Raw genomic sequence first — 14,135 nt, forward strand, 5'->3', positions numbered from 1 at the left:
TCTCCCCAATTCAATTCAATACCTCGTCATTAGTTATGTGGTATTCTTCTGTAGCACCACATTTCGAAAGCTTCTATTCTCTTCTTATACACTCCTGGAAATTGAAATAAGAACACCGTGAATTCATTGTCCCAGGAAGGGGAAACTTTATTGACACATTCCTGGGGTCAGATACATCACATGATCACACTGACAGAACCACAGGCACATAGACACAGGCAACAGAGCATGCACAATGTCGGCACTAGTACAGTGTATATCCACCTTTCGCAGCAATGCAGGCTGCTATTCTCCCATGGAGACGATCGTAGAGATGCTGGATGTAGTCCCGTGGAACGGCTTGCCATGCCATTTCCACCTGGCGCCTCAGTTGGACCAGCGTTCGTGCTGGACGTGCAGACCGCGTGAGACGACGCTTCATCCAGTCCCAAACATGCTCAATGGGGGACAGATCCGGAGATCTTGCTGGCCAGGGTAGTTGACTTACACCTTCTAGAGCACGTTGGGTGGCACGGGATACATGCGGACGTGCATTGTCCTGTTGGAACAGCAAGTTCCCTTGCCGGTCTAGGAATGGTAGAACGATGGGTTCGATGACGGTTTGGATGTACCGTGCACTATTCAGTGTCCCCTCAACGATCACCAGTGGTGTACGGCCAGTGTAGGAGATCGCTCCCCACACCATGATGCCGGGTGTTGGCCCTGCGTGCCTCGGTCGTATGCAGTCCTGATTGTGGCGCTCACCTGCACGGCGCCAAACACGCATACGACCATCATTGGCACCAAGGCAGAAGCGACTCTCATCGCTGAAGACGACACGTCTCCATTCGTCCCTCCATTCACGCCTGTCGCGACACCACTGGAGGCGGGCTGCACGATGTTGGCGCGTGAGCGGAAGACGGCCTAACGGTGTGCGGGACCGTAGCCCAGCTTCATGGAGACGGTTGCGAATGGTCCTCGCCGATACCCCAGGAGCAACAGTGTCTCTAATTTGCTGGGAAGTGGCGGTGCGGTCCCCTACGGCACTGCGTAGGATCCTATGGTCTTGGCGTGCATCCGTGCGGCGCTGCGGTCCGGTCCCAGGTCGACGGGCACGTGCACCTTCCGCCGACCACTGGCGACAACATCGATGTACTGTGGAGACCTCACGCCCCACGTGTTGAGCAATTCGGCGGTACGTCCACCCGGCCTCCCGCATGCTCACTATACGCCCTCGCTCAAAGTCCGTCAACTGCACATACGGTTCACGTCCACGCTGTCGCGGCATGCTACCAGTGTTAAAGACTGCGATGGAGCTCCGTATGCCACGGCAAACTGGCTGACACTGACGGCGGAGGTGCACAAATGCTGCGCAGCTAGCGCCATTCGACGGCCAACACCGCGGTTCCTGGTGTGTCCGCTGTGCCGTGCGTGTGATCATTGCTTGTACAGCCCTCTCGCAGTGTCCGGAGCAAGTATGGTGGGTCTGACACACCGGTGTCAATGTGTTCTTTTTTCCATTTCCAGGAGTGTATAAACTATTTATGGTCCATGCTTCACTTAAACACAAGGCTACACTCCACACAAATACATTCAGAAACGACTTCCTGACATTTATATCTGTACTCGATGTTAACAAATTTCTCTTCTTCAGAAACGCTTTCCTTTCCATTGTCGGTCTACATTTTATATCCTCTCTACTTCGACCATAATCAGTTACTTTGCTGCCCAAATAGCAAAACTCCTTTACTACTTAAAGTGTCTCATTTCCTAATCTAATTCCTTCAGCATCACCCGATTTAATTCGACTACATTCCATTATCCTCGTTTTGCTTTTGTTGATGTTCATTTTATACCCTCCTTTCAAGACACTGTCCATTCCGTTTAACCGTTCTTCCAAGTCCTTTGCTGTCTCTGACAGAATTACAATGTCATCGGCGAACCTCTCCATGGATTTTAATACCAACTCCGAATTATTCTTTTGTTTCCTTTACTGCTTGATCAATATACAGATTGAATAACATCGGGAAGAGGCTACAACCCTGTCTCACTCCCTTCCCAACCACTGCTTCCCTTTCATGACCTTGGACTCTTATAACTGCCTTCTGGTTTCTGTACAAATTGTAAATAACCTTCCGCTCCCTGTATTTTACCCCTGCCACCTTTAGAATTTGAAAGAGAGTGTTGCAGTCAACATTGTAAAAAGCTTTCTTTAAGTCTGCAGATATAAATCTCTAATCAGTCAAGAAATTTTAGACGAGTTTAAGTGAATAGATGAGAACATAGTAATAATAAAAACTTCCTGGCAGATTAAAACTGTGTGCCGGACTGGAACTCGAGACCTTTGCCTTAAGGTTCGCAGGAAATCTTCTGTCAAGTTTGGAAGGTAGGAGACGAGGTACTGGCAGATGTAAAGCTGGGAGGACGGGGCGTAAGTCGTGCTTGGGTAGCTCAGTTGGTAGAACACTTGCCCGCGAAAGGCTAAGGTCCCGAGTTCGAGTCTCGGTCCGGCACACAGTTTTAATCTGCCAGGAAGTTTCATACCAGTGCACACTCCGCTGCAGAGTGAAAATCTCATTCTGGATAATAATAATACTTTCACGTCCAATGAGAGCGGATTTGTCATCTTGTTATTCTGTGAAGCCTTCTTATACTTGTATAATTGCAACAAAATTCTCTGAGCGCTGTCGCGCGCTGCTGTTGCTGCTCGTGCTTGCCTACAGCTCTATCGGAAAGTGTTGCTTAACGAGGAAGTAAGAGCACAGGCGCGGGGACTGAGTCACTCGCCGCGATAGGCGACCGAGTCACAGAGCGCGGCCAGGCGCCCGCCCCTTGGCGGGATGGGATTTCTGCCGAGCCCCGCTGTTAATGAGCGGAGCCTTCGGCGCTCACGGCCGGCCTTCGGTTGGGCGGCGGACGGCCGAGTGTCAGGCGGTCCGCTCTACACTGAACACCACGCACGCCCACCCAGTCCGCGAAAAGTGAGCGAAACCTCTTACGTGGCGGGGCGGGGCGGGGCGCGGCGCGGCCAGGTAGCAAAGTGCGCGCGAGGACACGACCCTGCGATTTGTTCTCCGCGGCGCCGCGATTTTTAGGTCGACCTGTAGCAGGAAGCTAGTAGAACACCAAGCTGAAACGATCTGACGGTCTTCACGCACACGAGGAAAAGAGGCAGGGGCTCTACAGGTGCAACAAAAAAGGAAAACAGGAAAGCGAGAAAGTGGGTGAGTATTGGTGAATGACCACCTGGACTGCGATGAGACGTGCGTTCATATTGGCCAAGTACAATCACGTTGTCTGTATTCCATGATAAGGAACTGATGATGAACAAGCAAACCGTGAATGGTTCCTATCATTCAGTCTCAAGGCCACACAGGGAACAATATTCTTGCTCATTAATGGCCAACTACAGTGCTCTCTGGCGTGTTTACGGTAAGGATAACTACACTACTAGCCATTAAAATTGCTGCACCACGACGATGACATACTATAGACGCGAAATTTAACCGACAGGAAGAAGATGCTGTGATATGCAAATGATTAGCTTTTCAGAGCATCACACAAGGTTGGCGCCGGTGGCGACACTTACAACGTGGTGACATGAGGAAAGTTTCCAACCGATTTCTCATACACAAACAGCAGTTGACCGGCGTTGCCTGCTGAAACGTTGTTGTCATGCCTCGTGTAAGGAGGAGAAATGCGTACCATCACGTTTCCGACTTTGATAAAGGTCGGATTGTAGCCCATCGCGATTGCGGTTTATCGTATCGCGACATTGCTGCTCGCGTTGGTCGAGCTCCAAAGACTGTTAGCTGAATATGGAATCGGTGGGTTCAGAACGGCAATACGGAACGCCGTGCTGGATCCCAACGGCCTCGTATCACTAGCAGGCGAGATAACAGGCATCTTATCCGCATGTCTGTAACGGATCGTGCAGCCCCGTCTCGATCCCTGAGTCAACAGATGGGGACGTCTGCAAGACAACAACCATCTGCACAAACAGTTCGACGACGTTTGCAGCAGCATGGACTATCAGCTCGGTGACCATGGCTGTCTTACCCTTGACGCTGCATGACAGAGCGCCTGCGATGGTGTACTCAACGACGAACCTGGGAGCACGAATGGCAAAACGTCATTTTTTCGGATGAATCCAGGTTATGTTTACAGCATCATGATGGTCGCATCCGTGTTTGGCGACATCGCGGTGAACGCACATTGGAAGCGTGTATTCGTCATCGCCATACTGGCGTATCACCCGGCGTGATGGTAAGGGGTGCCATTGCTCACACGTCTCGGTCACCTCTTGTTCGCACTGACGGCACTTTGAACATTGGACGTTGTATTTCAGATGTGTTACGACCCGTGGCTCTACCCTTCATTCGATACCTGCGAAACCCCACATTTAGCAGGATAATGGTCGATCGCATGTTGCAGGTCCTGCCCTGGCCAGCACATTCTCCAGATCTCTCACCAATTGAAAACGTCTGGTCAATGGTGGCCGAGCAACTGACTCGTCACAATACGCCAGTCACTACTCTTGATGAACTGTGGTATCGTGTTAAAGCTGCATGGGCAGCCGTACGTGTACGCGCCACCCAAGCTCTGTTTGACTCAGTGCCCAGTCGTATCAAGGCCGTTATTACGGCCAGAGGTGGTTGTTCTGGGTACTGATTTCTCAGGATCTATGCACCCAAATTGCATGAAAATGTAATCACATGTCAGTTCTAGTGTAATATATTAGTGCAATGAATACCCGTTCATCATCTGCATTTCTTCTTGGTGTAGCAATTTTAATGGCCAGTAATGTATTAGTGCCATCAGGCCTACATGTTCCTCCAACTGATGTATAATTTCCACCTTTTCTTTCCAAGTTTCTGTTATTGTGAATAATAAATTTATGTTACGTTGTTATCATTTGATTCTAGTTCTTTCAACGGTCTCACTAAGCGCCAAACGTGTTTCTATTCGACGCACAGTTTTCACACCCAGGTACAAGGAACAGGTTATTGCCTTGTACGCCAACTTACACGGTGGTTGTAATCAAAACTTCCGCTATTTGAACTTTCGCTATTTGAACCAGTGTAGACAGAAAGCTATTTGCCGTCGGGAACCCAACTTTATAGGAACGATTTTCAGACTGTGCGCTGCAGGATTTGCATTGTAAGTAGTGTTAGTGTCAAGACATGCCGTTAGGCGCCGGTACTGATACGGCGATGCGGGGTTGAAACGGAAGCACCAGTATGAATTACAGTTGCAGACAGTCAGCGTGGGTCTTGACAAGGAGAGCAGTTCGTAAAGCTCTTTAATAATAATAATAATAAAAATGGTTCAAATGCCTCTGATCATCAGTCCCCTAGAACTTAGAACTACTTAAACCTAACTAACCATCACACACATCCATGCCAGAGGCAGGATTCGAACCTGCGACCATAACAGTCGCGCGGTTCCAGACTGTAGCGTCTAGAACCGCTCGGCCACCCGGCCGGCCCTGAAGGAAGTCATTCACAAGATATGCACGATGGGGGCGCGAATTGTCGCCCATGAAGACGAATACCTGGCCCATATACTGCCGATATGGTTGCACTATGGGTCGGAGGATGGCATTCACGTATCATACAGCCGATACGGCGCCTTCTATCACCACCAGCGGCGCACGTCGGCCCCACATAATGCCACTCCAAAACAGCAGGGAACCTCCACCTTGCTGCACTCGCTGGACAGTGTGTGTAAGACGTTCAGCCTGACCCGGTTGTCTCCAAACACGTCTCCGACGATTGTCTGGTTGAAGGCATATGCGACACTCGTCGGTGAAGAGAACGGGATGCCAATCCTGAGTGGTCCATTCAGCATGTTGTTGAGCTCATCTGTACCGCATTTCATGGTGTCGTGGTTGCAAAGATGGACCTCGACATGGACGTCTGGAGTGAAGTAGTGCATCATGCAGCCTATTGCGCACAGTTTGAGTCGTAACACGACGATCTGTGGCTGCACGAAAAGCATTATTCAAGTCTCTCTTTGTCTCCTCCATGTCAAAACAACATCGCTTTGATTCACTCCGACGAGCCTGGACACTTCCCTTGTTGAGAGCCCTTCTTGGCACAAAGTAACAATGCGGACGCGATCGAACCGCGGTACTGATCGTGTAGGCATGGTTGAACCATAGACAACACGAGAAGTATACCGCCTGGAACTAATCGGCAGTCGGACCATCTCCGTCTAATAGGCGCTGCTCATGCTTGGTTGTTTACATCTTTGGGCGGGTTTAATGACTTCTCTGAACAGCCAAAGGTACTGTGTCTGTGATACAATATCCACATTCAAGGTCTAACTTCAGGGGTTCTTGGAACCGGGGTGACGCAAAACTTTTTTTGATGTGTGTGTGTGTGTGTGTGTGTGTGTGTGTGTGTGTGTGTGTGTGTGTGTGTGAGTTCGATTCTTTAAAGAATTGGGGCTTTTCTGGTTTGATACTAAGCACGATGGCACAAAGCCTGGACTGAGAAATCGCAGTGTACATCGATATGCACGCCGAGTGAAGGATATGAGTCCGACGAAAACCAGATGAAGCGTAGCACCCCACTTGCAACAGAGCGCTTTTTAGACGGGTGATTCGACTTTACACGTGATCCAGTGGAGCACCTGATTCATCTGCCTTCGAATGGAATAAGCTGTAATGCAAGATATTGTGTGTGTGTGTGTGTGTGTGTGTGTGTGTGTGTGTGTGTGTGTGTGTGTGTGTGCTTTGTATGCGCGCGTGCGTGCGTGCGCACTTCGTACGATGTTTATTACTAATCATCACTTACCAGTTTAAGGAAATTCTCTGAGTTCTGTCTATGACTGCTTCTTCACGAATAATCCTGAATTGTTTTTCTAGCGAATCAATTATTTTTTAACGTAAACTAAAATATGAGTGTCCTCTCTGAATTGAAAATTGTTGCTTCTAGTAAAATAGGTACATTTGCAATTCCTTTTTGAATTTTACTTTACACGCGGCAAGTTGGAATCAGAGCTAATTCTAATTTCGTTTGCTCTTTGTTACAGCTCTGATATGACGTCAATACTGAACTTACATCTTCATCTCAAACTAGACAAAATGTGAATATGGTTGGGAGCTTGTCTGGTCTCCACGAAGAAAGGTTTGCCTATTTTGTCTGTATATACCTCTACGTATGGAGTCCGCCACAAGTGAATTCGTTGAATATTTTATTCTTAGCCATGAGTGAGCACGTTGAAGAAAAGTGAGGGAAATACAAAGTAACAAAAGCTTAATAAACAGTAATGAAAGAAGTTCCGACGCAGTCCGCTGGATGGATCCACACACCACTGCCAAAGTAGGTGTAAGACATTAGAGTTACAAGGCAATCTATCACTCTTACGATCCGATTTCCTTCGCTACGCTTTCCAAATTGAATCTGCTTTACGAATAGATTAAAATCAAATGAACTACTTGTTTCCAAACACCCTAAGGTAGGAAGAAAGACAGCAGAAGGGAAACTTACCAGAAGATTAACGTATTTATGAACACATTTTTTAGATTGTCCAAATTCATTGAAAAGGATGGGATATTCATCATTTCATTGTAACTAAAGTTTATGTTGTTGAATATGTTCTACAGAAGTCTGTACTTTGTCCAGCCATGCAAGTATTCACGCAGAGACGGCAAAGATCATCCTCGAGTCGTTGGCCGACACAGGAGCTTGGGAGCACCAGAGATCACCCTCGGCGAGCTTGCCGCTAGAAGTGCAACCAACAGCCAGGAGACTCTTTATCCTTAGGTAAGGGAAGCGATATTAACTGTTTATAAACTGGAAACCGATTTAATGTGTATGAAGTTAAGCATTTAGAACATGAGAAAGAGCTAGACGAGTAATGTGCAAAATAAAGGAGAATCAATAGCGGGATGGTTGGTTTATCATAGTTAGGACCAAGTTGTCAATGGACAATGATACTTGCGTCTGGGAACAACAATGGTTATACCTTAGTGGGGTATTGTTCTATTAAAGTAACAAAGGATTAACTAGATGGTGAGTATGTATCCCACAAGCGTATGTGAGACAGTTAATATGGCATGTACATTGGAGGTAGGGTCATTTTGGAATAAGGAAGCGCTTGACTCACATTAAAAACTATTACTATTCCAAAGGAATCAGTAGGGTAGGTCAAACAAATCAAAGAAGTTTAAAGCGTATCAACAAGTTAAATATCCTAATGAAACGTATAAAATCTGCTCTTATCCTATAATACATGAACATCTGTGGGCTCTCTAGGTGATGGACATCTTTGAGCTCCTACCCTGCAGATGTGGTGGTGTAGTATATATTGTAGTAATATATATCGTAGTAATTCTTGAATTATGGTCAAAGGTGGTGAAGCAGTATTCGATGAAAGCAGCCACAAGTATAGCTGTCATATGTATTCTATTTTATTTATTTATTTATTGTTCTGTGGGACCAAATTAAGGAGAAGTCTCCATGGTCATGGAACGAGTCAATACATGAAATTATAACACGATATTAGAAACAGATAAAATGAAATATAAAAAAACATATTGAGGTGACAAGTCGTAAGTTTAAATAAAGAAAATCAACAATGTAACACTGGAATTTGCTTAATTTTTTAGCTCTTCCAGGAGCTCCTCGACAGAATAAAAGGAGTGAGCCATGAGGAAACTGTTCAGTTTAGACTTAAAAGAGTTTGGGCTACTGCTAAGATTTTTGAGTTCTTGTGGTAGCTTATTGAAAATGGATGCAGCAGAATACTGCACTCCTTTCTGCACAAGAGTCAAGGAAGTGCATTCCACATGCAGATTGGATTTCTGCCTAGTATTAACTGAGTGAAAGCTGCTAACCTTTGGGAATAGGCTAATATTCCTAACAACAAACGACATTAAAGAAAATATATACTGTGAGGGCAATGTCAGAATTCCCAGACTATTGAATAGGGGTCGACAAGAGGTTCTCGAACTTACACCACATATAGCTCGAACAGCCCGTTTTTGAGCCAAAAAAAACCTTTTTTAATCAGAAGAATTACCCCAAAAAATAATACCATACGACATAAGTGTATGAAAATATGCGAAGTAGACTACTTTTTGTGTTGAAGTGTCACTTATTTCAGATACCGTTCTAATGGTAAAAAAAGCAGCATTTAGTTTCTGAACAAGATCCTGGACGTGGGCTTTCCACAACAGCTTACTATCTATCCGGACGCCTAGGAACTTGAACTCTTCCGTCTCGCTTATAATATGCCCATTCTGTCCGATCAAAATATCGGTTCTTGTTGAATTGTGAGTTAGAAAATGTAAAAACTGAGTCTTACTGTGATTTAGCATCAAATTATTTTCCACAAGCCACAAACTTATTTCATGAACTACATTATTTGATACTGTTTAATATTACACACAAGATCCTTCACTATCAAGCTGGTGTCATCAGCAAACAGAAATATTTTTGAATCACCTGTAATACTAGAAGGCATATCATTTATATAAATAAGAAACAGCAGTGGCCCCAGCACCGACCCTTGGGGAACGCCCCACTTAACAGTGCCCCATTGGGACTGAACATCACTACCACTCTCAATATTGCGGAGAATTACCTTCTGATTTCTGTTCTTGAAGTAAGAGGCGAACCAATTGTAAACTACTCCCCTTACTCCATAATGGTCCAACTTCTGCAGTAATATTTTGTGGTCAACACAGTCAAAAGCCTTCGTTAAATCAAAGAAAACACCTAGCATTCGCAACCTTTTATTTAATCCGTCCAAAACCTCACAGAGAAAAGAGAATATAGCATTTTCAGTTGTTAAACCATTTCTAAAACCAAACTGAACATTTGACAGCAAATTATGCGAATTTAAATGCTCCAGTAACCTTGTATATACAACCTTCTCGATAACTTTAGCAAACACCGATGGCATAGAAATAGGTCTAAAATTGTCAACATTATCAATGTCTCCCTTTTTATAAAGTGGCTTCACTACCGAGTACTTTAATCAGTCAAGAAACCGACCACTCCTAAAGGAAAAGTTACAGATGTGGCTAAGTACCGGGCTAACATACATAGAAAAATACTTCAGTATTCTGCTAGATACCACGTCACATCCATGAGAGTTCTTGGACTTTACTGATTTAATTTTTAACTCAATCTCCCTCTTGTCAGTATCATGGAGGAGCATTTCAGGTAACAGTCACGGAACACTTTTTTCTAAGAGCGCTATATGATTCCCTGTTGGGACTAGGTTTCTACTTAGTTCACCTGCTATATTCAGAAAGTGATTATTAAATACTGTACATAAATGCGACTTATCAGTAACACGGACATTCCCACTACGCACTGATTCTATGTCCTCGACCTGTCTCTACAGACCAGCCACTTACTTTACCACTGACCATATGGTTTTAATTTTATCCTGAGACTTAGCTATTCTATCTGCATACCACATACTTTTTGCCTTCCTAATAACATTTTTAAGCACCTTACAATACTGTTTGTAATGGGCTGCTGCATTTAGATTTTGACTGTTTCTAACGTTTTGATATAATTGCCACTTTGTTCTACAAGACATTCGTATCCCTCTAGTCAGCCACCCAGGTTGCCTGTTTGTGTTAGTACCCTGTTTTGAACGTTCTAACGGAAATCAACTTTCAAAGAGCACGAGAAAAGTCTTGAGAAAAGTCTTGAGAAAAGCATTATATTTATCGTCTACTGTATCAGCGCTATAAACATCTTGCCACTCTTGTTCCTTAATAAGGTTTACAAAGGTCTCTACAGCAACTGGATCAGCTTTCCTAAACAGCTGATGACTATATTTAACACGTGTTGCAGCACAAAAATCTTTTAGAGTTAAAATTTGTGCATCATGATCTGAAAGGCCATTCACCTTTTTGCTAACAGAATGCCCTTCTAGTAATGAGGAATGAACAAAGATGTTGTCTATGGTTGTTCTACTGTACCCTTGCACTCTCGTTGTAAAGAATACGGTTTGCATAAGATAATATGAATTAAGGAGGTCTACCAGCATCCTTTTCCTTGCACAATCACTTATACAATTAATATTGAAGTCACCACATATAATTAACTTTTTGTATTTCCTATAAAGTGAACCAAGAACCTCCTCTAGCTTTAGCAAAAATGTTGTGAAATCGGAGTCTGGGGATCTATAAATAACAACAGTTAGAAGTTTAGCTCTGTTAAATTTAACCACACCTGCACAACATTCAAACACCTTTTCAGTGCAGTACTTTGAAACATCAATTGACTCAAATGGGATGCCGTTTTTCACATATATGGCTACTCCCACACACCGCAAAGAGCTCCTCGAAAAGCTGACAGCCAACCTGTATCCTGGTAAAGGAAGCCTCTGAATTATCTCCTTATTTAAGAAGTGTTCAGATATACCAATAATTTCAGAGTCAACATCTATAAGCAGTTCACTAACTTTATCTCTAATACCTCGTATTTTTTGATGAAATATACTAATTCCCTCATTACTCGGATACCTAAGCTTTGTCTAAAGTGATTCCTTTGTTAGAGAGACTTCCCTTGAGCAGGAATACCTGTCAGCTGACTTCAATCTAAAAAAGGTCCAGCTCTAACATCCACTACTGCAGGAATTTTCCCATGAGTGATCCCACCAACCCCACCCATGCTGTCACCTATAAGCTTTGCCAACCTCCCCTTTCCATACCTGTTGAGGTGCAGGCCATGTCTAGTGAAACCCACCCTGCTGATAGACTCCACCGACACCACTGAAATGTGATCCATGCTTTATGTCATCAGCGCACCCCCAAGTCTCATGTTATTACACCTGACGGCTGTATTAAGATGAGGCCGATCGTGACGCTGAAATAGTTCCACGAAATGCACATTCGTGTTGCCAGTCTGAGTGGTTATCTTTTCCAGGTCACCATCTATGTCATACTCCCCATCCCTATCAATACTATTACCAGCCCCACCCACAATCACTACCTGATCCTCTTTAGTAAAATCCCTACATAACCCCCCTATGTTAACAGTCACCTGAACCAATCCTGTATTAGGCTTCACAGTGCTGGTGACCTGGTACTCACTCACCAGCACTTCCTGCAACTGCTGGCCTACACCTCTGCCATGAGAACTACCTAACAGCAGAACCTTCTTCTTCCTCTTCGACTTTGCAACTGTTGTAGCCACCATAACTACTGAGGTCTGCTGCATACTTGCTACATCTACAGCTACTAGAGATTCCTCTCCACTAGACTCTGAAAGTTGGTCATATCTATTGTAAACACCAATAGTAAAACTATCGGAAAATCTTTTTCTCCTAGCAGATCTCTTGCCAACAGCCAGCTCCCATTCCCCAACCCCCTTCTCCCTCCTCATCCTATATAGCTCCTCTTGTGCGTTTTTCAACTGCACCTGAAGGGCACAGATCTTACGCTCCTTCTCCTCTATCAACTTACTCTTGCTACATAACCTGCAGTTCCAGGAGAGGATCTCACCAGAATGCCCACTGGTTTCCCCACTGCATTCCCCCCAGTGAAAATACTTCGAACAAGTCTCACACCACAATCCACTACTCACGAACCTACGGCAAAGCCCACACTTCTCACCCATGGTAAAATTTTACTTTTTCTAAGTTCCGCTACTACAATAAGAAGATGTTGAAAACCTGACTACAATAATCACAAACTTACTCTACAAGGGAAGTAACTACTATTATTAACAGTATTAATAAACAACAAATGTGAATATAACAAAAGACTAATACAGAAAGAGAATCAAACGTCTAATGACACAGTAACGAAGCTGAAAAGAGTTCCCAAAAGGTTCTTCTGAAATTATTTCACCAGAAAACACAAAAAGCTCCAGTTGAAGACTACTAAAGTTCCTAAATAAACCACTATACACAAACAACTAATTAGTACCTAGCTTTCGATGCGCCGCTACAGCTGCAACTGGTCAGCGCGGAATGTAAACACAGGTAAGAGATTACGTTGCTCGATACGAAACACTCACAAATATCAGGTCACAACACAAGAAAGGCAGAGGTGAATGAAGAAACCACTAATAAGTCACTTATATAGTAAATATTATCACAAAAGCCGTTAAAACATGTATCTGAAGCCTAAAAATATATAAAAAATGGAGAGCGATCTCACACGCAGTCACTCGCTTATGACGTCATACCAAAGTATCCATGATTATCTACCCAAATGAACAAAAACTATTCTCCTTGCTTTTGTTCACTGCCAGGTCTCTGTAGACATTCTGTAGGCACCTGTGAATATTTCTGAGGCTCTGATTCTCCACCAAACAAACAAAAAAAAAAGTCTCAATGACAGCTCTCTACTTCGAACGCACCTCTGTTACAGACTACATTTTTACGGTTATGTATAGTGCTGCCGCCTTTCGGAACTCCATGTCACAATAGAGGCTGAAGTGGGAATATTCCATGATGTCCAACTAATTCCACAATTTTCATCCGATACTGGCTGAGGAAAAAGTGTTACATTACTTACTAAACGCTCCTCTCATGTTCAAACATGCATTTTTCATGATATTTCCATATTGTTGTCCAATCCCTTTCATATATATACTAAACACTGACATACTGACAAGCGAATGGTAGTAGTGTGGTAAAGCTCGTTCTGGCGCAATTTCGATACCAATTTAATATGCTAATTAACTAAATTCTGAGAGTTCAGTGATTTATGATCTTAATATATTGATAGGCTAATGGATTTATGATTCCCAGGATATGCCTCTTGTTATGCCAACTGATTTATGACCCCCTACAGATAATTCATCGTGAGAACCGTCCTAACTCCCATCTTCCTCCTCCTCCTTCGCCACCACTCAGGAAAAGGGACCCTTTTTGTCACCCCCTGCCTAGTTCTGAGTCTCTTTTTCCTCTCTTTGGAAATCTCAAGTCCTCCCCTCTCCTCTTCTCCTCTCACACTTCACCTTCCCCTCTCCCATGCGCAAATAGTGGGGAAAAAGTCTCAGACTGTGCAGAACTGTTGATGTGTAAGGTTCTTATGACACAAATTCAAATAAATATCAGTTGATATAATAACAAATTCTTGAATTCAATTTGCACATTCTTTATTGAAAAAGTGTGTGGGAGACAGAGGTCTGACTCCCTTCTCCCCCACTTCTCCGCCCCCCCCCCCCCTC

This window comes from Schistocerca serialis, chromosome 5 (genome assembly GCF_023864345.2).
Source record: "Schistocerca serialis cubense isolate TAMUIC-IGC-003099 chromosome 5, iqSchSeri2.2, whole genome shotgun sequence".
NCBI classification, from domain to species: domain Eukaryota; kingdom Metazoa; phylum Arthropoda; class Insecta; order Orthoptera; family Acrididae; genus Schistocerca; species Schistocerca serialis.